This window comes from Saccopteryx leptura, chromosome 3 (genome assembly GCF_036850995.1).
Source record: "Saccopteryx leptura isolate mSacLep1 chromosome 3, mSacLep1_pri_phased_curated, whole genome shotgun sequence".
Taxonomy (NCBI): domain Eukaryota; kingdom Metazoa; phylum Chordata; class Mammalia; order Chiroptera; family Emballonuridae; genus Saccopteryx; species Saccopteryx leptura.
In genome coordinates, this window is record NC_089505.1 from 48299183 (window position 1) to 48323332 (window position 24150).

A 24150-nucleotide genomic window follows, 5' to 3' on the forward strand; every position below is an offset into this window, starting at 1 on the left:
TCTCTTTCAAACCTGATTTGGGAAGGTTGTGCAGACAGTATCTAGTATGGTCTTAAAATTAAGGTTCAGGTGCTGTGAAGCCAGTTGACTACCATGGATTTGTTTGAGGGTTAGGAAAAAACAAATTGAAAAATATACACATCACCAAAAACACATTATATTGCTACTTTAAAACCACATATATTTTTTGGTTGCACAGGATATGCATTTGTAGGCATAAAGACCTTTTCTTCTTGGACTTTGGTGATAAAAGATTTGAAATTGCTAATATTTCTATTATCTTGTGGTTAATACTACTAACAAGAATTGAACATGCTATTAGGGAACAGTGCATCTACTATCAAGCATTATATGAATGATTAAAAAGTTATAGTATATTCATCTAGATGTCATAAAGTAAATTCAGTAGTGAATAAGAAAAAAGTATCTTTTTCATTTGTTCTAAGTCTGATTTTAATTAATCTAAATGAGTGTTCTATCAAGTCACAAATTATTAAATTATTAAGTAAAAAGTTCCAGACTAGGCTTATTTTTCTCCACTTCAAATTGTCATGGCTAATACACAAATGCTAAACCAGGGGTCCCCAAACTTTTTACACAGGGGGCCAGTTCATTGTCTTTCAGACCATTGGAGTGTCGGACTATAAAAAAAAACTATGAACAAATCTCTATGCACACAAATCCCTGTGCACACTGCACATATCTTATTTTAAAGTAAAAAAACAAAACGGGAACAAATACAATATTTAAAATAAAGAACAAATAAATTTAAATCAACAAACTGACCAGTATTTCAATGGAACTATGGGCCTCCTTTTGGCTAATGAGATGGTCAATGTCCGGTTCCATATTTGTCACTGCTAGCCGTAACAAGTGATATGACGCGCTTCCAGAGCTGTGACGCATGAGTTCCATGTCACCGGAAGTAGTACTGTACGTGAGCGACGCTGTGCTCTGACCACCAATGAAAGAGGTGCTCCTTCCAGAAGTGTGGTGGGGCTGGATAAATGGCCTCAGGGGGCCACATGTGGCCCACTGGCCATAGTTTGGGGACCCCTGTGCTAAACAATCAGATGAATAGTCAGATGCTGGGTTGATTTTAAAGAGATAAAAGACAGAAAATTCCAGGTATATGTAGATTTATGAAATAGCAAATAGTTTTTGATATAGAGAGAGCCAAAGGTTAGAATGTTTCAGGCACTGTACTAAGTACTTCCTATTTTTCATCTCCATAGTGCTACTGGGAATGAGTGGTGGGTTCCACAGGGAGGGTGGGGGGAAGAGGCTTATAGCATTTAGGTAATTTGCCCAAAGTTTCTGTTGTTATATTGATGGAGCCAAAACTAATTAAATCCATTTATCTAATTCCTTCAAAAACATTTATGGAGTGCTTTCTAGACACTGCTCCAGGTGCTGAGGGTATTGCTATAAACAAAAGGGAGCTGGTATTTCCACAATGTTAATTGTTTTCTATTTTGTTTTTAGCTGTGGAAATGTTGTGAGTTTTTTTCCCCAAATGAAATATTGTATGTCTCCCTCCCCTGTCCATAACACAGATAAAAGGAAAGTAGGTCTGTTTGAAGTGAGTGAGGGTCAGGGGCTGGGAGCACTGCCTGACCCAGGCCACCTTTCTCATTTCACATTCGTCTGCATGGACCCTGTGCCCTGGGAGTGCTATCAAAACAGTGGAGAGATCATGAGGGAAAAGAGCAGTGGGTCCCGATGTTGAGGAAGTATGAATACTAGATTGAAAGAGTAATCTTATGATGTAATTGAATTAGCATAGTGTGAGGTTATTGGAGAATGATGAGCATGAGAAATGTGAGGGAAATGATGGAGGGCAAGAAGACCCCCCCCCCCCCCAGGGAGGTTCTGCAAGAGTTCACCTGAACTAGTGCGATGGCAGCGGACATGGAGTAGGTTCAGAAGGATTCAGAAGAAATAATGAGTCAGCATATAAAGTCTGATTGTATTCATTAGAGAGATATGTGTATTTGAGGGTAGAGGAATTAGAGAATTCAGATACACGACCTAGCCTTAGTACTTACTTTGTAAATTTGGGCAAATTCCTAGTTTGACCCAAGACAGTCTCCTCATCTGAAAAAGGAGGGGCTGATAAAACCTGTTTAATTGTAAGAATTAAAGATAATGCATGTGAAATCCCAAGAACAATGTGGTTGCCTATAGAAACTTCTCAGTCATCACCAATTTTTATAAGATTTCTAGGAAATATGTATTCTTGAGACTACTAAGTTCTATTTGTTTTATTACAAAATGTTATCAGATATGTACAAAGGTAATTACACATTACACATGTATGTAAAGCAGCGGTTCTCAACCTGTCACCTTTTAGGCAACCTCTGTGTTTTGGTCGTTGGACCCCCACCAGGGTCGCAACCCACAGGTTGAGAACTGCTGATGTAAAGGAACTACACTTATTACAGCAGTGTCTGTAGTTGCAAAAGACTGGGAAAAATCTTAATGTCCATTAATAAGAACTGGTGGACTAAATTAAGGTATATTCACACAATGGAACTATTCAACCAAAAAAAAAATAGAACTTTAAATAAAATATGAAATGATTTCCAACATATTTTTAAGTATCAAGGCAAGATATATGCTCCCTACAAAAATAAGATCAAGCTTTTTCATATGATAAATTATATTCAGAATACCAAAAAAGAATAAAAAGTGAGAAAATGACATTGTTTTTTAAGTAAGCCTTCAGAAGTGGCTTTTACAAAACATCAACATGGTCATAACCATGAACCGACTTTGAAAATAGCAATGACAGCTGGTAACCAGAGTCTATACTATTATAGGAGTCAAATTTATAAAAAAAAGTGCAGGTACAGATCATTCTCTTAAGCTCTATTTGTCTGTGTAATCACTCCCAGCAGTAATGTCTTTGAACCCAAAGGGCAGAAGTTGATCTAAATCATGAAGTGTTGCATAATGGTGCCTGCAAATTGGATAATCCAAAAGAAAGGTATTAAGTTTGAGAAAGGTAAACAGATTGAGTTCTCACTTTCTCTGTGAGCTTGGAATATAAAGTATTTTGGAGATGTACAAGAATACATGTATCATATTTAATAGAAGCAACATGAAGATAAAATTAAAAGCATATTTACAATATATACTCTAGATGGTCACCAATTTAAAGGTTTTTTTGCAAACAAGTATAATAAAGCAAAACAAAAGACTGCCACGATGATGGTAAAAATCTAAATCTTGTTTCTCCTTGGGCTGATAGGAACTGATAAAAGTGATGGTTTAGTCATTATTGGAAAAATATTATAGAGCTATAATGGCTAATAGATATTGAGCAATTGCTTGGTCCAAATATGATACTGAGTGATTTACATATTAGTTAATTCTTCATAACAACTTGATGAAGTAAGTGCTTCTGTTTTCCCAAGAGGTTCATTTACTTGCCCATGGTCCCATAGGTAATAAAAGATCAAGTGGGCATTTGAACCCAAGTCTGCTGCCACGGGAGCTCTTATTTGTACCCAAGATACTGGATGCTATAAGTGTAAGGTGTAACCTACAGGAGGGATATAGGGTAGGATTCAGTTAATTATACAGAGCTAGATGAAAAGCAATTCAAAATAATGGACTTGGATATAGACATAGGAAATAATGATGTGCAAAGCCTGGGTGGGCAGAATCAGTGACTTATATTTTACTGTTATAGTTTTGTTCAGGACATTTTTTTTTATTATTGTCAGAGTTTTTTTTTTTTTTTTACTCTGCTTATAGAGTTTGAGATTAGATGCCTGAGACTAGGTGTGAGAGGGTGGGAAAAAATTAAAATTTGAACAATCCAGTGTTGAGTAAGCAGATAAATTATAAAAACAATACGTATGTGTTTTGAAATCAACAAAAGATTTTCATTAAGTTAAAGCAATACTAAAAATTTTTGAAAAAAGTTACGTACTATGATTTTGACTAGTGTAGGATGTTGCAGCTTTTCCTAATTGCTCACCTTATATTATGGGCTGGCCATGAAGTGGACAAAATGTAGTTTACTCCCCAGGATGGGGAGCCATGAATAGTGAGGTGTTAAATGGTGGAGATTAATGAGCCTTGGCAGGTCAGGCAGGGTAGGGGAGCTTGGGTGGCATCTGCTCACACTGCAGTGGGCTTAACTCTTGCCAGTTATATGAGTAAGAACTGATAGTTCAGAATTTGAAATGAAGAAAAACTCACTTCATCTAATAAAGTAATCTAATTTGAGCATTTGCACTAACAGTGATATTGATGACAACATCTCATTTTTAAAAAATATCTTACTGGTGTTTGTGTGTTTTAACATGTTTTGTTGATGTGGAAGTCAGACCCCTAACCACTCTATCTAAAGTAGCTACGTCTCCCCATGACTTTCCTCACCCTCCAGCCCACTCAATGCCACCATCATTACTTTTTGTGGTTTCTTCTATATTTTAGTATATTTATAAATACTTTGGTTTACCTGTTTTGGTGTCACTCACCAAATAAAACAAACTCTACAAGGGCAGGCACAATGTCACTGTTGTACCTGGGGAGGAAGAGAGCACTTCTACTAGAAAACATAACAGGTCCTAAGGACATTTCTTCCAAGATTGACCTATAAATTTTACCAAAATGGAAATAAAATCATTTACATTCTTATGATGCCTTAGCTTTTACAGGGATATTGGACACAAATTCCTTATTTGACATTTTTTACATTTTAAAGAAGCTGGGAATCAGGGAAATTAAATCACTTGCACAAAGTTGCCTCACTAATAATTGGAAATCAAAGATGTTAAATCAGATCTTTGAATCAAACTTCAGTGAGTTTTCATTGAAACACATACAAAACGCAAGATAACTTGCTTTTACAAAGAAAATCTCATTTTTAATTTCCCCAAGTAACTGTGTACCTGCTGTGCAACAATTTTATTGCCCCACAACTTTAAAAAAAGCAACTCAATAAGTCACAGTATCATCTCTTTCATATAAGAAAATCTAAATACATTAGCATATAAAATAATCTAAAATATTTTTATGTTATCTAAAATATAGAAAAAAAATCCTGCCTTTAAAAATCTTAGAAAAAAATTTTGTGTTGATGATTTAATGACTTTGTTCATTTAGAGCTTTCTTTTTTTCTAGCAGCTTTAACTACAGACCACATAAATAAAATCTGTAGTGAATTTTGGTTAGCCCAATAATGCAAATGTTTGGCATGTGCAATGTGGATTATTCTTCCTCTGAACTCATCTGTTTTTATCAATTTATTTTTGCTTTTTGAATCAAGCTGTTACTTGAATACTTTTGGATATATTTGGAATCATCTCTCTGCTCTGCTCTCCATTTCTTGTCCCCTTGGAATTAAAAAATCATCAATTCGATTTCAGTGCTCATCTGATATGTGACAGAATACACAATACTGGATGCGTTCCAGGTCTACATTACATTTAATGCTATCCCTCCACCAGATGGCCAGTGGTGTTCGTTTTATGAGTGTCCCTAGATCGGGGCTGCTTTCTGCATCATTGGTTTATTGCAACTGGTAGAGATACGGTTGGAAAGGTTACTTCCAAAAGCAGGTGACATTATGCTATCATTTATACAAATAATTATCTGTACACAGGCAAACTACAGAAACACAAGGAATAATTTCTATTGCCTTGAATAAAGGTGGAGTTATAGAAGATCCCTAGTTGCTGATGACCTAATTTGCTTTACATAACAATAAATTCAATAATTGTTCATAGAAAAAGACACATGCCTGCTTCCATTTCTCTTAATGACACTGCAGACTTAGATTGCAGCATGAATGAAAAGATGGTATGTTTTCAAAGCCTTGGCAGCCTGCAGTGACCTTCAGGAGAAATGAAATGCTCTGCTGGCTAGAGAAACAATTGAGCTGAAACCAGTGAGGCGCAGAAAACTCAGAGATAGACTTCCCAAATTAAAAGCTTTTAGCAGCAGCTATAAGCTGAAGAGGAATAAAAGACTATCATTCTGTAAGGTGATTTTATGCAAAGACTAAAACATGAGGAGAAAACAAAGTTCAGATAAAAGAAAATTTAAGCTTAGTGTCCATATGTTATCTAGACCATGAACATATATAAAAAGTCTATGACCTGTTGAAAAGCACACAGAAAAGGAAGTCAGACCTTTTCATAAAACAGACATGAAAAACTTGCTCGTAGTCATAATATTTTACAATCAAATTGTTTTTATGCACCTCTAAGTCAGAAAGCATCAGTCAGTGAACCACAGATTTATTATGAAATATAAATAGTAAATGTTTGCTGAATCTGTTGATGGTTAAACTCTATAATTATTTGTAGTATTTTTCTTTTATGGAAATAATTGAATGTAACAAGGTTTCTGGTAGCTTGTGGAGACACTAAAATGACTCCCTAAATGTGTGTGTTTAGCATACAAAGCAGAAGACTGAAAATATATTTCTTCTATATTTGTAAGGGAGTTTTAGTGGACAATGAATGGAGGGATATGCCACATGCTAATATTATGGGTGGCAGTACCATTAAAATGCATATAAATTATGCTGAAATAGGTAAAAAAAAACTGTATCCATGCTTGCATATTCTACACATGGAAATTTATATGCACAAATAAAAATGCTATTTTAGCTACAAATGCTCTATTATTTGTTGCCCAAGCCACATATCATAGCTATTAATTTTACATTAGTATTTTCTGTTTTAATTACATTGGAACCAGAAATAATAGGGAGAGGTAGAAGTATATAACATAAATTTAAAAATATCTTTCTTTTAATCTTATTTAAATAAAATTGCACTTCTGGAATGTCTTGCAACTCTCAGGAGCTTTCTTTTCTCATCACTTTCAATGGTGAAACTTGTTCATTCCTCTTCAGTTAGTGACCTACTAATATCTATGCCAAGTCTTCAGTCTAAAACTTCTGATGCTCAGCATAAATAATATGAATTGAAGTGTAAGCTTTCATGTTCACCTACTGTTTATCTTTGAAGAAAATGCATGTATTTGAGAACTTTAAATGTAAAGGATACTCAAAGAGTTATTTAAATGCCTCTTAATGTTTTTGATCATGTTCACTTGCAAATTTGATGGAAAGTTGGCCCCCTCTATAGGGAAAAAAAGCATACATACAAAATATTTGTATTGAATATCAGAGGATTTACCAACTCCCTCTATGAATTTCCATGGACTACATTAAAGGCAATAAAAAGCTCACTTATTTTTTTAAGAAATGACTCAAAACACTAAATTTTATTTTCATTTAATTGAGAGGCATGTGCATAGATTCAAACTTGTAAATTGCTTTGTATTTACTAAAAGCAGCTAGATTCTTGCAGAAATTGACCTGTTTAATGTCTCAATTTAGGAATCATTTCTCCCTCTAAAGTAGTAGTTTTCTCAAAGTGCACTGCTGTCTGGATCAACTCGGTCAGCATCACCCGAGACCTTGTTAACTTATTGGAGCATCACTCCTGACCTAGTGGATCAGAAACATGGGGTAGGATTTAACAATTTATTTTTTTTAAGTGAAAGGTGGGGAGATAGACTCCTCGATGCGACCTCTAATCTAAGGAATTCTCTTATTTCTAATCTTCAGTGCCAAGCATCTCTTTTAAATTACTCAATTGATACATAATTTACATAGAATAAAATGCACACATTTTAAATATACACTTGGTGAGTTTTGTTAAATCTGCGTACCCATTGGCCCTGGCCAGTTGGCTCACTGGTAGAGCATGGGCCCAGCATCTGGATGTCCCAGGTTTGATTCCCAGTCAGGACACAGAAGAGAAGCACCCATCTGTTTCTCCACTCCTCCCCCCTCACTTCTCTCTCTCTCTCTCTTCTCCTCCCCTCCTGCAGCCATAGCTCAATTGGAGCAAGCTGGCTCCTGATACTGAGGATAGCTCTATGGCCTCCACCTCAGGCACTAAACCATGGCTCTGGTTGCAACAGAGCAAGGACCCCAGATGGGCAGAGCTTTGCCCCCTGGTGGGCTTACCGGGGTGGATCCTGGTCGCTGTGCATGCAGGAGTCTGTGTCTGCCTCCCCTCCTCTAAAAGTAAAAACATCTGCATACCCATTTAACCACTACGATAAAGATATTAAACATTTTTCCATCTCCCCAGAAAGTTACCTGATTTACCTTTACAGTCATTCCCTGTCACCTTCTCCTTAGTAAATGATAGATCTGATTTTTATTATTATTGGTTAGTGTTGCCTATACCAGAATTTAATACAAATAAAATTATACAATCTGTACTTGTTTTACATGATTTTAAAAATCACCCAGGTTGTTGTATCACTAATTCATTGTTTTATTGATGAGTAGTATTTCATTGTGTAGATATATCACAGTTGTTTGGATAATACTCATTTGTTGGATATTTGGAATGTGTCCAGTTTAGGGTTATTATAAATAATATCATGAACATTCTTGTACAAGTCATTTTGTGGACATGTTTTTATTTATCATGGGTAAGTACCTGGTACAGGAATTGCTAGATCCTATGCTCAGTGTTTGTTTAAAAGACTGCCAATCCCTTTTCCAGCACAATTGCATTCTCATTGTTGGGTGGAGGGGGATGGGGAAATAAATGTTGATAAACTGAGACTTGACTTGGGGTGGTGAACATACAATACAGTGTACAGAGGATGTATTGTAGAATTGTGCACCTGAAACCTGTATAATTTTGGTAGCCAATTGCCCCCCAATAAATTCAAAAAGAAAAAAAAGTATGTGAAATACCAAAAAGACATTGAATTTCAGTAGTTTCATCCTATCCTCATCAATAGAATTGCAAACATTTTGTCTTTTTTTATGTTTGCACTGTTAATGCCTGTAAAGTGGTTTTTCACTGTGGTTTTACATTTCATTTCCCTGATTACAAATGTTGAACATCTTTTATATATTTATTGGCCAAAAGTATGTCTTTGATGAAGTATTTTTCTTTTGTATTTTCCATTTTTAAGTGGGTTGATTTTCTTATTATTCTACTTCAAGAACTTTTTCTTTTTTTTTTTTTTTTTGCTTCTGGAAACAAGTCATTTATCATTACATGTACTGGAAATATTTTTTTCAGTCTGTGCTGTGGCTCGGCTTTTTATTTTCCTAATGATATTTTTTGAAGACCCAGAGTTCCAATTTTGATAAAGTTAAACTTATCAATTTTACTTTTTAAATTTTATATGTATTATGTCTAGTCTAAGAAATCTTTGTTTCCTTCAAGAATCTTCTCTTCTGCTTTGTTGTAGAAGTTTCATAATTTTAGCTTTTATATTTGTAAATATAAATGTTTTACATTTTTATTTTAAATGAAAATCCTAAATATATTTTGTGCATTGTATGAGGTATAGATGAAGGTTGTTTTTTCATTTGGCTATTCAATTGTTTCAGCACATTCACTGAAACTTCAGATAAGCATTTTTTTTTCTAATTTTGAAATAGTTTATTTTCACTTTCTTCTTAAAGTTTATAACTCTTCTCCATTATTTCTAATAATGTTAGCTTGCAAACATATTAACAAGAAATCCAACTATTCCTGAGGCATTTAGCATTAGGTTAAATATTGGTTTGGCTCAAGTTTAGCTAGAGGAAGAAAAATACAAGAATGCTCTATGTAGAACTCTACCTCAATGGAAAGGTGAATATAAAAGTAGCAAATTATGTGTTAATGGAGAACATTACTCATGTTGCAAAGTTAAATGATTACAAACTTTCAAAGCAAGATGCTGAATTGAAAGTAAAATGACTTCAATAATGAAATACCTAGTAAATTTATTAATTTAGCTGTGACCATAGAAAAGTATTTTGCTTGATGTATTCTTTCAAGTGGGAGCAATTTTTAAAATAGCTTTGTTTTTAAATATTATAATAGAAACATGTTTATTTACTAAAAATGAGAAAGTTTAGGAAAATATAAAGGGTAATTTAAATAAATCATAATTTTTTTCACTCAGAAATAACCATTCAAATATTGCTATATGTTCTTCCAAATATACAATCACAGTAATCAAAAGGTAAATCAAGTCTATATATTATCTCCTTAAGACACTGTAGATCTCTTTGTGACTTAGAAAATGAAGATTAGAATTGTATGGGATTTTATTATTTGAAAGTTATACATTATGGTTAACTACTTTCCTAGTAATAAATATATAAATGTTTTTGTTAATTTTTTTATTATTAAAAAACAATGCTGTGATTAACAGCCTGTTATGTATAACTTTGCATTCTTGTCTGATTGTTTTAAATGACAGTGTTTATTTCAATGAATAAAATTGGTAGTTCTGTTTCTTTGTTTACTTAATTTAGTCATTCTTAATCCTGAACATTTAATCTGGATGACTTTGGCTATATCAGCTTGTTCAACCTACTGGAACATTCACAATCTGGAAGTAAACCAGAGTTATCTAACTGTATTTATTTTTCTAGGGGATTTTGAGGCTGTGAGTTTATACATGTGGAAATAGATGGAAAAATTCATCAAACATTACTATCATTAAAAATTGTGGGGAATGTAATATCATTAAGTAAATATGGATTCAACAAATACTTTTTTGTGCACAAGGGTGTATCTAGTTGCAAGTGGGCTTAAAAAATATCCTGGGTGCCTATGAGGAGAAAAAAATGTTGAGTAAATAAATTAGTCTCTTTCACAAAAAGCATTTTTAAATTTCTGCATTTTATGATACAACTGATCCTGAAAGCTTAAAATGTCATTTTAGGTGGATTCCTTACTTACTCCAGAGTCCTTATGTAGCTTACAAATAAGCTTAATTATATAATTTCTTCTTTCAGAAAAACTATAGTCACAATTTTTTTCTTATATGACTGCCTCCCCCTTACTGTTGGTGTATAGTAAATGCAAATTTTTCATTCATTTATTGAATACCTATTATGTAAGAGATCTTGTACACAGCACCTTTGAGGAGATTGCTACCCCCCCTGGGAATTTAAAACTTGAAAGATATTTTATATACTATAGTATTACTTTAGATTTAAATCTTAAGTCTTCTGTAGAGACAGTGATTTCAATATTTTCCTCTCCATTCCATCATGGTTCACCATTTCCTTGTCTGGTGTATTATGTGAGATAGGACAAGTTCATTGCCATCTTCCATTGACTTATAAGGTCTTGTTATCTGCACAATACCTTTTAGACCTTGATGAAAGACATACTCAAAAGTGTAAATAGCCTGACCAGTCAGTGATGCCATGGATAGAGCATCTGACTGGGATACGGAGGACCCAGGTTTGAAACCCCAAGGTTGCTGGCTTGAGCATGGGCTCATCCAGCTTGAGTGTGGACTTAACAGCTTGAGCATGGGATCATAGACATGACCTCATGGTCACTGCCTAGAGCCCAAAGGTCACTGGCTTGAAGCCCAGCATCACTGGCTTGAGCCCAGGGTTGCTGTCTTGAGCAAGGGGTCACTCACTCACTTTGCTCTAGCCCCCTGGTCAAGGCACATATGAGAAAGCAATCGATAAAAAACTGAGGAGTCTTAGGAGCTGCAATGAAAAATTGATGCTCCTCATCTCTCTCCCTTCCTGTCTGTCTGTTCCTCTCTCTGTCTCTCTCTCTCTCTCTCTCTGTCTCTGTCACACAAAAAGTGTAAATAAATATGGAGTACTTTTTTTAGATATAATTTATATATAAAATTGAAATTGGAAAAGAACCCTGGCAAGCAATATTTAGTGCAAACTTAATTCTCTGCTCAAAATGTGAAATGGTCTTGGCCCAAAGACCATTTTTTAATGTTTTAGTCTTTGTGTATCTAAAAATAATTTTTTAACACAAAAGGCTATTGTAATATTTTTTACCTGAGGTTATTATTTCATTTATCACAGTGGAGAGAATTTTAGAAGTATATCAATGTGATTTATTGATAATTCAGTCAAATAGTAAGAGGTTTTTATTTGTTACTGCCTAAATCTATGTCCTGGACAACTCTATTTATACTTTAAGTATATTACAAGTTTCATTTGTTTTAAGCATATCATTCTTTCAGGTATTTTATGTTCCTGGTGATTGTATATACTTTGCAAAAGGATTTCTTATAGTGGCAAAGAAACCATCTTAACAGCATCCCCTAGAAACCTGTAAAAAGCCGGCCTCAATGCTATACCTATTCTAAATCCAAATCTTAGAGGTGGGACTCTGTATTCTGTAATACCAAGGATATCCTGGGTTAGCATGACATTCACTAAAGTTTAAAGATGCTTTGTAGAATCAATTCTCATTTTTGCCTCTTGCTTACCTATTATCAGGATTTCTGTGTCTGAAGAGACCATCCTTTTCTCGTTTCATATCTGCCTGACTCTGAGAACAATTGATTACCAAGGATAGCAGTGTCTCAACTACTGGAAAGCAGGAATATCTCTATGTCCAGTTCAAGGATTTGTCAGTTCCTGGGGAGGTGTTTGGAGAATCACCTTACTAACCTTTTTTTTCATGCTTTACCTGGGCCTTGTTTCTTCCTGGGACTGTGTGCTGGGCAGTGCAGATGCTCTAAGGCACTGTCCAGAGCTACAGCTCTAGTCAACAGTAAAAGAACTATGATTTCTTATACTTACACTTAAATGGTCAGTGAGCCACCTAATAATTAGTGATAAACTGGGCTATTTTCTGCTATGTAAGTGAGTCAAACAAGGACAAGAATACTAAACTTAAGAGAAATTTGCTCTAAAGAGAATTTTTTTTTAAATTCAATGTACTTTTAAGATATTTCTATGCTTATTTGTATATAAATTTTCAACTTAAAAATTTTAGTAGGCACATTTCCTACGATTATTGTTTTACATTAGTCTTAAAAAGAAATATTCTGTTAATTACTTATTTCCTTTCTATGAATAATGTCTACATATAAAATTTTTTTTCCAAATTAAAATGTTATTTGCTTTCTAAAGCAGTCATTTCTAAGCATTCATTATACGACTGAACTTATTAAAGTTTTTACTACATCAGCCTCAATATTGAACATTGCAAAATAACTATTTTATAAATTAGGCTAATACTATATATACTGGCATAGTCAAAATCCCCAAATCATTTTAATCAAAACCAATTTGAAACTGGTAAGTAGAGGTATATTTAAAGGTAAACTTCAATTTACCTCACATTGTTATTAATTGAAATAGTAGTATTCCCAATTTTCTTGGATATGTTACTATTAATACTTTATTATCTACTAAAAGAAAGCAAATCACATCTCAGTAGTAAATGCTAGTTCATCTGCTTTTTAAATTTAAATGCAAATTACCTTTACATAATGATAAGAAAAGAAGAAATTGCATAAGTTATGTATTACTTTATACAGGTTTCAATATCAAACATATTTTATCACTATTCTTTAAAAATTTATTTTAAGGAGGTAAAGATGGACCCAAGCTACCAGGGTTACCCATTCTGTGCATTTCTTGAAAAGATTTTATTTATTCATTTTAGAGAGAGTAGAAAAAGAGACAGAGAGAGAAAGGTGAAGGGGGAGGAACGAGAAGCATCAATTTGTTGTTTCTTGTATGTGCCTTGACTGAGCAAGCCAGGGGTTTTGAACCTGTGACCTCAGCATTTCAGGTCAACACTTTATCCACTGCACCACCACAAGTTAGGCCAAAAACTTATTTTAGACCATCATCAGAGAGTAAAATTTTTATCCTAGTTTCTATATTAAATTTTATTACAATAAATTTTTAGATATTTATCAAAAGTTTTATCATAGTTCTTAGAAATCTCTGTAATTTTCAACAGATTATTATGTGAAAGGAATTTGTGATATATATATATATTTCAGATGTGGCTTCTTATATGAGCATCACAGGGAAAATAAATTAGTATTATTCAACCACAAAGTCTCAAAACTTCAGTTTGGCAACCTAAGGCTATGGGCCTTCTGTATTAGCAAAAAAGGAAACTCAGTCCACATGTTCTCTGCTCATGACTTAAGGAGTCCTTGTTTGACAGGAATAAAAGGGAGTGTTTGTGCTGCCCTTGCTACTGCAGTTATGTGTTGCTGCTGCCACCTGTACTGTGAGGGTCAGAACAAAGTTTCAAGAGGATTAGGAGATGTTGAAATGAACTCAAAGAGGCAATCTTATGTCCTAATGTGTGTTCCTGAAGAAGGAACATAATTTTGCAATGCAAATAGCACTCTCAAATATAACTTTTTATAGCAACTACACCTGAGTCTATTGGAGCACTCTATACACATCTCCTTTTTTCCTAATGTGTGGAATGTTGAGAATGTCTTCAGTCTATAATGGTATTGATGGATAACAATTTTTAGCTATAATATAGAAACAACAAACACTCTTCAGAAAAAATTATTATAAACATATTATTAGGCACTAAAACACCATTGTGTTTCAGTATGTTGTAATATAAAATTGGCCCTACTACATATTCTAGGTCAAAATTATACACTATTTATAATCCCATGATAAAACTCTTTGTTTCTGGATACCATATATAATATTCATGGAAAGTTTCACCTTAAACAGTCATTGAATAAGCCAAAAGAAAAAGTGCTAAAGTAAAATTTGAACATTAAAGAGCAAGGAGAGGTCTGTTGAATATTTTTTAATAGTCATAATTGTTTAAGAAATGTATTCAGACTGAGAACCTCAGAATTTAAAGGACTTTCTTGGAGGCAAAATGCAGTAGGAATTCACAGGAACTCTGTGGCCTTTAGTGAGTCACTTAGACTTTAAAAGCTTAAGTGTTTATGTCTGTTAATTCAAAAAGCCAACAAGCTGATCTCTAGTCCCAACATTATAGTCCAATGTATCATATAAATCCTGGTTCTTAAAGTATGATCTGTGGACTCTGGAATCCTTGAGTCACTGTGAGGGACTCTGTGGGGTCAAACTTTTTCTATAATGATATGAAAGCATTCTATGTCCTTTTCAGTGTGTTGATTTTGCATTGATGGTGCAGCAATCAATGGTGAGTAAAATTTCTGAAGCCTTAGCACAAATCAAAGCAGTACCACCAGACTGTATTCTTCATTGCCACACACTCTAATGAAGAGGAGAGGGAAGAGGAGGAGGAAGAGGAAGTTTAGCTTTACTTAAGTATATTCCTGATAAAGTAGAAAAAACTATGGATTGTTTTTTGGAACAAGGCTATGAAGATGTAACCCTTGAGTATGGTATTTTTAATAGTCTATGTGGATAAAATGAGAACTATGTACAAAGCACTTCTGCAGCATATCAAAAGTGCCTTGAGAAAATTTCATGTGGATGGTTTCAGTTGCTAGCTAAACTAGACATTTTTTTCAAGAAACATCATGTTCACTTGAAAAACTATACTTACTCATACTTGAGTGTTTTCCAGACATTTTCTCAAAAATGAACAAGTGAGCCTGTCACTTCAAGAAAACTGACAATATTTGTTACCAATAACAAAATTTAAGCTTCCAAATAAAAGTAAAAGAAAACTTGTATATGCCACTATTAGTGTGACAGCGTCCCAATATGTAAAAACTTTTTCTGATGATATGAGTAATGATTTTTTTGATAATGAAATGTGTTAAAATTTGGAAATGCTGCTGAACTTAGTGCAGTGTTTTCCAAATGACCAATGCATAATGTTAAAATTTATTGCTAGTTGAGTGTCAGTAAGAAATACTTCTGATATATTAATCCTAGAAACATTCATATCAATTACAGGGAAATGACTAAGTTATGAGTGCTTATTTTTTCTCATCTCTGTTATTCACATAGAATCACACTGCTACTACAGCCAATCATTTCTGTGGTTTTATGAACTCTCCCTGAATGAATTTATCTTTCATTGTCTTTCTGAAGCCTTCATATGGAGAATCACATCATAATATTTAAGAGAAGAATACAGGCTCAATATTTAAAGCTGCTGGCTGATTTTTGGGGTATTTTAGAAATAATCATTTGTGTTTCATAAGTGATCTTAAGCAATTAGTAGTACAGTAAAACTAAGTATATCAAAATTTGCAACAACTATGCTCTTTCAATTTTTTTTTGACAGAAGGGGGGAAGGGAGAGGGATTAAAAGCATAAGCATCAATTCTTTGTTGCAGCACCTTAGATGTTCATTGCTTGCTTTCTCATATGTGCCTTGACTGGGGGGCTACAGCAGAGTGACTGACCCTTTGCTCAAGCCAGGGACCTTGAGATCAAGCCAGCAACTATGGGGTCATGTCTATAATCCCATGCTCAAGCCATGACCCAGCGCTCAAGCTGGTGAGCCCATGCTCAAGCCAGGGACTTCCAGGTTTCCAACCTGGATTTTCTGTGTCCCAATATGACACTCTATCCGCTGCTCCATCACTTGGTCAGGCTGTTTCAAATTCTTTAGGATATTTGTCCCACTGGCAAATGAAATGTGTCCTGCTCAGGAAAAAGGTAAGAAGTCCCCTGCAACAAAAAAGAAGTTGTTATTATATTCTCTCTATTCAGTGGTTCTGAGCATATTGAAGTCAAAAAAGAAAGAAAGAAGGAAAGAAAAAAAGAAAGAAAGAAAGAAAGAAAGAAAGAAAGAAAGAAAGAAAGAAAGAAAGAAAGAGAAAGAAAGAAAGAAAGAAAGAAAGAAAGAAAGAAAGAAAGAAAGAAAGAAAGAAAAATTGAAGTTTTAAAATAAGATAAAAGCCACAGTCCCTCTGCCCAGAAAAATATACAAGTATAATATGCTAAATTTTACAAGCCTAGATTATTGTTACCTTGATTTTACTGTTTGAGGGTTATAGTGATTGAAATGAGTGGCTGTTCTGTCTCTATTGTGACCTAGTTGAGCCTAATCTTATTTTCTACCAAAAATGGAGCTTCTCAAATTATATATGCCTTGTTCAGCATTGACTCAGGTGAGCTAAGACTATTAAGTTTTTGAAAGTAAATTCATACTTGAGAAAATGAGGACATCTTTTAACCAGGATAACACTTTAGCTTCCCAGGGGATGTTAGTGTATCTTGGGTATGATACTTAGAAATAAGTTAAATTTTCATAGAAAAATAACAAAGATATAAACATGGTTTATAATTATGTATATCATATTAAAAATGAATTTGCCAACACAGAGATTTGTTGCAGGCTCAACTTTTGAGGAAACCTGTTTATTATTTTTAAAAAAGCTTTACTGAGATATAATTCCCTTACCATAAAATTTGTCCATTTAAAATGTACAAATCAAAGGGTTTTAGTGTATTTATAGAGCTCTGCAGTCATTACCACAATCAAACATTGTCATTACTCCCCCCACAATATCTCAGTATCTATTAGAATCACTCTCTATCCTCCCTGTCCTCAACCCAAGGGCCCTAGGCAACTACTTATCTATTTTCTGTCCCTATAGATTTGTCTATTCTGAACACTTCATAGAGATGGAAACCTACAATATGTCATCTTTTGAGACTAGCTTCTTATTTATCTATTCATCAGTTTATGGATATTTGAGTTGTTTCTATTTCCTGCCTATTACAAATAATTCTGCTATGAACATTCACATACAAGTCTGTGAGAAAATGTTTTAATTCCTCTTGGGTATATACTTAGGAGTACGTATATACCTAGGTCATATGGTAACTCTATGTTTAATATATTGAGGAGTTGACAGAATATTTTCAAAGTAGCTGCACCATTTTATAATCCCACCAACAATGTATGAGGGTATCCATTTCTCTGCTTTTGTCAGTCATTTTTGTTTTTGCCATCCTAGTTACAGTAAAATAGTTTCTCATGGTTTTGAGTTGCATCTTTTTAGATGGTGATTGGCCATTTGTTTGTTTTCTTTGGAAAAATGACTTCTCAAATCCTTAGCTTATTTTTGAGTTGAATTATTTGTTTTTTATTGTAGTATATCTATTTAAAGTGTTCTTTATATAGTCTGGATGTGACTCCCTTTTCAGATATATGGTTTTCAAATATTTTCCCCTTATTCTGTGAATTGTCTTTCACTTTCTTGATGAAATTCCTTGACACATAATAGCTTTAAATTCTGATTAAACTTTTTTATTAATTGATTTTAGAGAGACAGAGAAAGGAAAGTAGACAGAGTAAGAGAGAGAGAAAGCAAAAGAAACATTCATTTATTTTTCCACTTAGTTGTGCATCAAACCCACAACCTTGCTGTTTTGAGATGATGCTCTAACCAGTTGAGCTAAACTTCTAGGGTTAGTTCACTTTTTATATATGTATATTTAAATTTTTTTCACTTGTGCTTTTGATGACATATGTCAGAAACCACTTCTAAAATTAGTGGAAACATTTGTATATTGCCATTTTACATTTTAACTCTTAGTGTTTTAGACTTGATTATTTTTCCTTTTGAAGCACAGTCAGGCTAACTTTACCAGAAGCCAAGGACCTTTTCTTTTTTGGTGTCAGGCCATGAGAGAGGAAACAGTATTCAGAAAGTGTGCACTTTTTAGAGTTCAGTTACCTCCTAGCAGTCACTAGTACTAAACTTGAGAAGGAGCAGGTAAAAGCACAAAACTTGCAATTCCTTTTTTATCTCATTTAGAAATTTCAATTATATAGAATATATTTTTTGTAATGCTTGATAGATTTCAACCAATCTCTAATAACTTTAATGCCCACAAAGGGCATTATTACCAAAAGTTTTATCTTATTCCCACCAAATAAAGTTGTTGGTTACTGTTATTTAATAAAGGACTAGAGCATGTGCTCTGAGATCACACTCCTAGGTTGAATTGTATCACTTATTAGCTGTGTGTATTTGAGCAAGTTATGTTATGTTTTCTGTTTTAATTCTATAAAATAGTAATAACAATGCATCTACCTTGTAGAGTTATGAGGGATACATGTGATATTTTAGGTAAACTAATTAGAACAGTGAGATATAATAATAAATGATGATAGTGTTAAGAATTGGCTTATCTGTGCAAAATTGACCAAAGTAAATTCTGGTGAGTCTTCTTTACTGCTGTTTAATTATTTCAGACAAAATAAAGTGTAACCTAGAACATGAACAGCACTATGTTTGCATATCTAAAACAGGAAATATTTTGAGTATTCCTATAATTCCTGGGGCTTATTTAAAGATATTTTTTTTCTTTTAGTAAATAAATTATATCTTCTAATAGTGAGGAAATTGCCTGTCAGTCTTTGTTGTTTAATTTGAATTCCAAGCAATAAAATAACATTAATTAGTCAAAATTTTCTCAATTAATTTGAAATGCTGACAATACACTAATATTTTATATATGACAATCAAGGGTTTTTCAACTACTTTTAGTGACTGCAAACATACTAATACCATATATACAGCAGTCTCAGCAGGGGGAGAACGATGACAGACACCACCCTCATATGGAATAAATCCTCTTTAAAACAACTGTGTTAACTCCTTTGTCAGAAAGATAATTCATAGAAAAATTACTGTTGAGGTTCATAAAAGTATGTTCCAGTTACTGTTCACAAAATAATGTGTCAGCCCTAATTGCATCATTATCTGTGTTACTTATTGTGGCAGTTTCAGTTATGCTGTCACTATTTCGTAAGACTGACATGCTATTTTTTCATCTAAATCCTGGGGTAGATGCTTTATTTCTCCATTAGACTGTCACTCCTTGAAGGAAGGCACTAGCCAGACTGGTACTATGCTTCTCACATCTAACATGGTACTCTGTAGATTTCTATAGGACCATACAATGTTAAGCTACAAGAAAAAGACATTCATTAGAAATGGATACATTCATAGTATTAATATAATCTGTGATAAAGAATGTGCTAACTACACAGAAAGAACTGATGAAAGTCTTGAAAGTCACATTTCCCCATAAGATCTGCTTCTTGTTCTTACTCTGCAGTTTTCATCTGGTTCCTTCTCCTGTCCTACTCTTTATACACAGGTGCCTGAGGACATTTCTGTGTTGGGTGCTCCTCCAGTGTGTCCCAGCAGTACGTTCACCTTCCTCATTCTAGCACAGATTCTCTTATTTTTGAAAGTGTTTATTTGACTCTCTTCCTCTAAACTATAGCCCTAGAAGGGTGGAGACCATTTTTGCCTTGACCATTGCATTGTGTTGATCATTGCATTCTCTTTGTCTAGCATGTACTGGTGCCCAGTGCAGAGTAATTCCTCACATGTTTATTGAATGATTGAAGTCATGTCTAGCTCTTCTACTAGCTTGTTATGTGGTCTTGGAGAATTCAGTAACCTCTCTAATCCTCTTTCCACCCATCTGTAAAACCATGTGGTTGGACTTAATCAGGTTTTAAATAGACCCCATCACTGCATTTTAACTCTCACCTGTTTATGTTATCCCCTGAGCCTTTGAATTTGCCACCCCTTTTAATTCTAAAATTTTGATTCTGTGGTATTTAAAGAAATACACGTGCTTCAGCCTGCATATACTTGTACCAATGAGTTTTTGTGTACACTGGCTTGTTCTGAGTATCTTTTGTTTTGGCTCTTACCATATAGTAATGCTTATGGATCCAAAACTTACAAATTCTTGCTGTTGGCTCTGTCCTTTACCTCAGCAAGGGGTGGTTATATGTATCTGTAGCTTCTCTCTAGATATTTTTTACCAGAAAGAGGACTATTATTCTAATAAAGATACATTGGGAAAATATTTTCTTTAAGAACATATATTAATTTTAGAAGTTCTGTATTATTCATTGGACATGTATTTATTTTTCATTCTATGTCTTATATCTCTGTGTTGGTTATAGGGATGTATAAATACATTTTGATTCTGAATTTAACAGGAAATATGTAGTATGTGTACATATGAACATATAGTCATGTTAATAACTTTATGTACTTAGTTATATACTAGGGACAAAATCAACTATAAAAACTTGATATCATATAATTCTCAAAAAATTTATATTATCCTCAGTGAATCTGTTTCAAGATTTATGGTTATCTCCATGAGATGTCATTCTATAAATATCACTGCTTAGTAAAAAGAAGTCTATTTGACAGAAACGCATATTTACTAAGTGTTCAATGAAACATAACAGACCTCTGCTGAGTAAAAATGTTAAAAATGTTAAAGTAGCAGAGGACTTTATAAACAATGAGATAAATAATATTTAGTTTTGCACTCAAAGAATGGAAGAAATCTGAATTTTTTTATTTTTGCTGTACTGAGCAGAGTGGCAGCCATTACACTGAGAAATATGTGACTGTTTGGAGCAATGTTGCTGCCTATTTTAGAACATTCTGCATGGTTAGCTACTTGCGAGCATAAATTCACAATTGAAGCAACTTTCAAATCTAATAGAAACCCATGGGACATACACATGGGATTGTTCAAATAATTGAACACTCTGCAACATATGGCTATCTTATTTGCCACTTGGTACAGGCCTGAAGATTGTACAAGCTGTGAAGAAGTCACTTGGATATGGTCTGGTGGTCCCTAAGCAATCATTTTAGCTTCCGTCACAGTAGACCTCGTTTATAGAGAACTAAGGGACACTGTCCTTAAGAATATTAAGAAAGCAATTGCTCATACATGAGTTCTGAGTAGTTTCTTCCCTTCTATATATTTTTCATGCTCTTACACTGTGATTTTCAATGCTGTTCTCTCAGATATTAGGATATTAGCAGTCACAGGCTACAGATGACCTTATTCTGTAACAATTGATGTTCAAAGCTAGATATGTCAGCTTCCTGTATGTGCCCTTGAATAAGTGTTTCCACCCATGGAGGGAGTTCTACCTACCTGATATGTTTGCAAATGAAGAAAGTCAAATATAGTAATAGTCAATACAGTTATTCTTCATATTTTGCCAAATTCCCTATGTTGTAATTCAAGGACTTAATGTCTTATTAAAGAAGTTTTTAAGGATTTATTCTGTGCCTGACACTGTGCTTGCCATAGATCCCTACTCACTTAATAACCATTTATGATTACTTTATAGATAAAATTTTATTGGTTAATAAAAATATATTATCAGATTTGAATAAGGGGCATTAGAAAAGATAGTTATAGTTCAAACTCATTTTTCTATTCCCATTCCTCTCTTACTTCTACCTTATTTTATTAAGAGTCTGTGTGTGTGTGTGTGTGCACACATGCATGTATGAGTGTGCACATGTGTGGGTAGGCAAGAAAGAATGGGTGAATAAAAAATGAGTGATTACACACTCAGAATAAAATCTTCTTGGGTTAATTTAGTTCTGATGCCAAGCACTTCGGTTTGAAATAAAGAGTTTCTAATATCTTATTAATTAGTATGTAAATAATTATCTGTGAGATTAAGCTTCTCCATCCCATAAAGAGAATTTCAATCTTCAAATACACAGACAGGTTCACCTTCGGTGTTGGTTCAGAATTGAGAGAAGAATAAAGATATATAGAAGAATTAGACATTTGATCTTTGTAAGAATTTGAAAAAAGCTTTTTCACATATTTCAGCCAATATTGCATAATATTGAAATTATTTTGGAGTCAAAAAAAGATCTTTCTATATCATAATCGTTTCTCTTTAAATAGGCAGAAAAGGGTCTAGGGGGCATAAGTGGTAATGGACAAAGACTTGACTTGGGGGGTGAACACACAATACAGTGTACAGAGATGTGTTGTGCATTTGGGCACATGAAACCTGTATAATTATATTAACTAGTGTCATCCTAATAAATTCAATTAAAAAATAAAATAAATAGGTTAATATGGTGGAAATTTTTATAACTTCAAACTTAGCAAGATTAATTTTGGGAGTTCAAAGGGACACATCTAAAACCATAAGTCCAACTCTTTACTGAGAGCTAGAATGCAGCCTGCGCCTGCTGTTCCAACATGTAGTGAGGCTCTGTCAGACACTTCGAAAATCAGTTCATGGTATGGTGGAGAATCAGCACTGTATTGTTGGCTAACTCTAATTCTGCAGGGGTTTTTCTTTGTTAAACTAAAATTCACTTCCGTGTATCAGTGACCTTTTCCTAATGCTTTCTCCTTGAGACATCAGCTTCAATCTCTAACATTCTGAAACATTCCTAATTTCCTGCCACTACCTTGCCTTCAATCGTTTCTCCATGAATTGCTATTGGGATCTAATGCCAGGCTGGTCACCGTTCCAGATGAAGATTCCCATCCAGCTCTTTCCCTAGTTTCAACATCTCCTCATGATTTTTTGTCAAGCTTCTTAAAAAATTTGCCTGTCCTCATTGGTTTTTCTTCCTCACTTTTAACTCACTCCAGAAAGCATCACAGTCTGTTTTCTCCTTTGGCCTAAATTCTACTGAAACACACTTCTGTGGGGTTCCTGAGGATCTCCTGGAGCACCAAATCCTGAGTGTATCAGTTAGACTCTCTGCACTTCTGATCTTGTTGATTCCCTGAGTCTCTTTCCTCTTTTGAGGTCCTAAGCTTCCTTTACCTCCTTTGCCTTCTGGTGAGAACTGCTTCCCCTCAGAATCCTTCATGAGTTCACCATTTAAAGGCTGGAGTTATTTTCTAAGGTAGCATCCATCATTTTTTCATATGTTACACACACTGAGCAGTGTTTATATGCTGTTTGTATTGTGTTACTGCCCATATTTGGATGATTCACAAAAATATATTGCCAATCCATCTTTTTTACAGCAGAGTAGTATTCCATTGTGTAAATATACCACAGCTTTTTCATCCATTCATCTACTAATGGGCATTTGAGATGCTTCCAATTCTTGGCTATTGTAAATAATGATGCAGTGAACATAAGGGTTTCTATATTCTTTCAAATTAGCATTTCACGTTTCTTTGGATATGTTCCCAGAAGTGGAATTGCTGGGTCATAAGGCATTATTACCTTTTGTGACAGCAATGAATGGACCTGGAGAGTATTATGCTAAGTAAAATAAGCCAGTCAGAGGAAGACAAATAGTATATGGTTTCACTTATGTGTGGGAACTAAAGAACAAAATTAACAAACAAAATAGAAACAGACTCACAGATACAGAAAACAGAATGACAGCTGTCAGAGGAAAATGAGGTGGAGGAGCTGGGTCAAAACAGTAAAAGGATTAAGCAAAAAGTAATAATAATAACTCATAGTCACAGATAACAGTACGGTGATTTCCAGAAGGAAAGGGGGCGTTTGAGGGAGGTAGAAGAGGGTAAAGGCGGGACAGATGGTGATGGAGGGAGACATGACTTGGGGTGGAGAACACACAATACATTGTACAGATGATGTATTATAGAATCATACTCCTGAA

The 24150-nt window shown here is 34.2% G+C and overlaps 1 protein-coding gene across 7 annotated transcripts in view; it reads left to right on the top strand.

Moving 5' to 3' along the window:
- Positions 1-24150, top strand: part of HS3ST5 (heparan sulfate-glucosamine 3-sulfotransferase 5) — a 309400-nt gene that overhangs the window by 20320 nt on the left and 264930 nt on the right. The gene's annotated exons all lie outside the window — the stretch shown is intronic.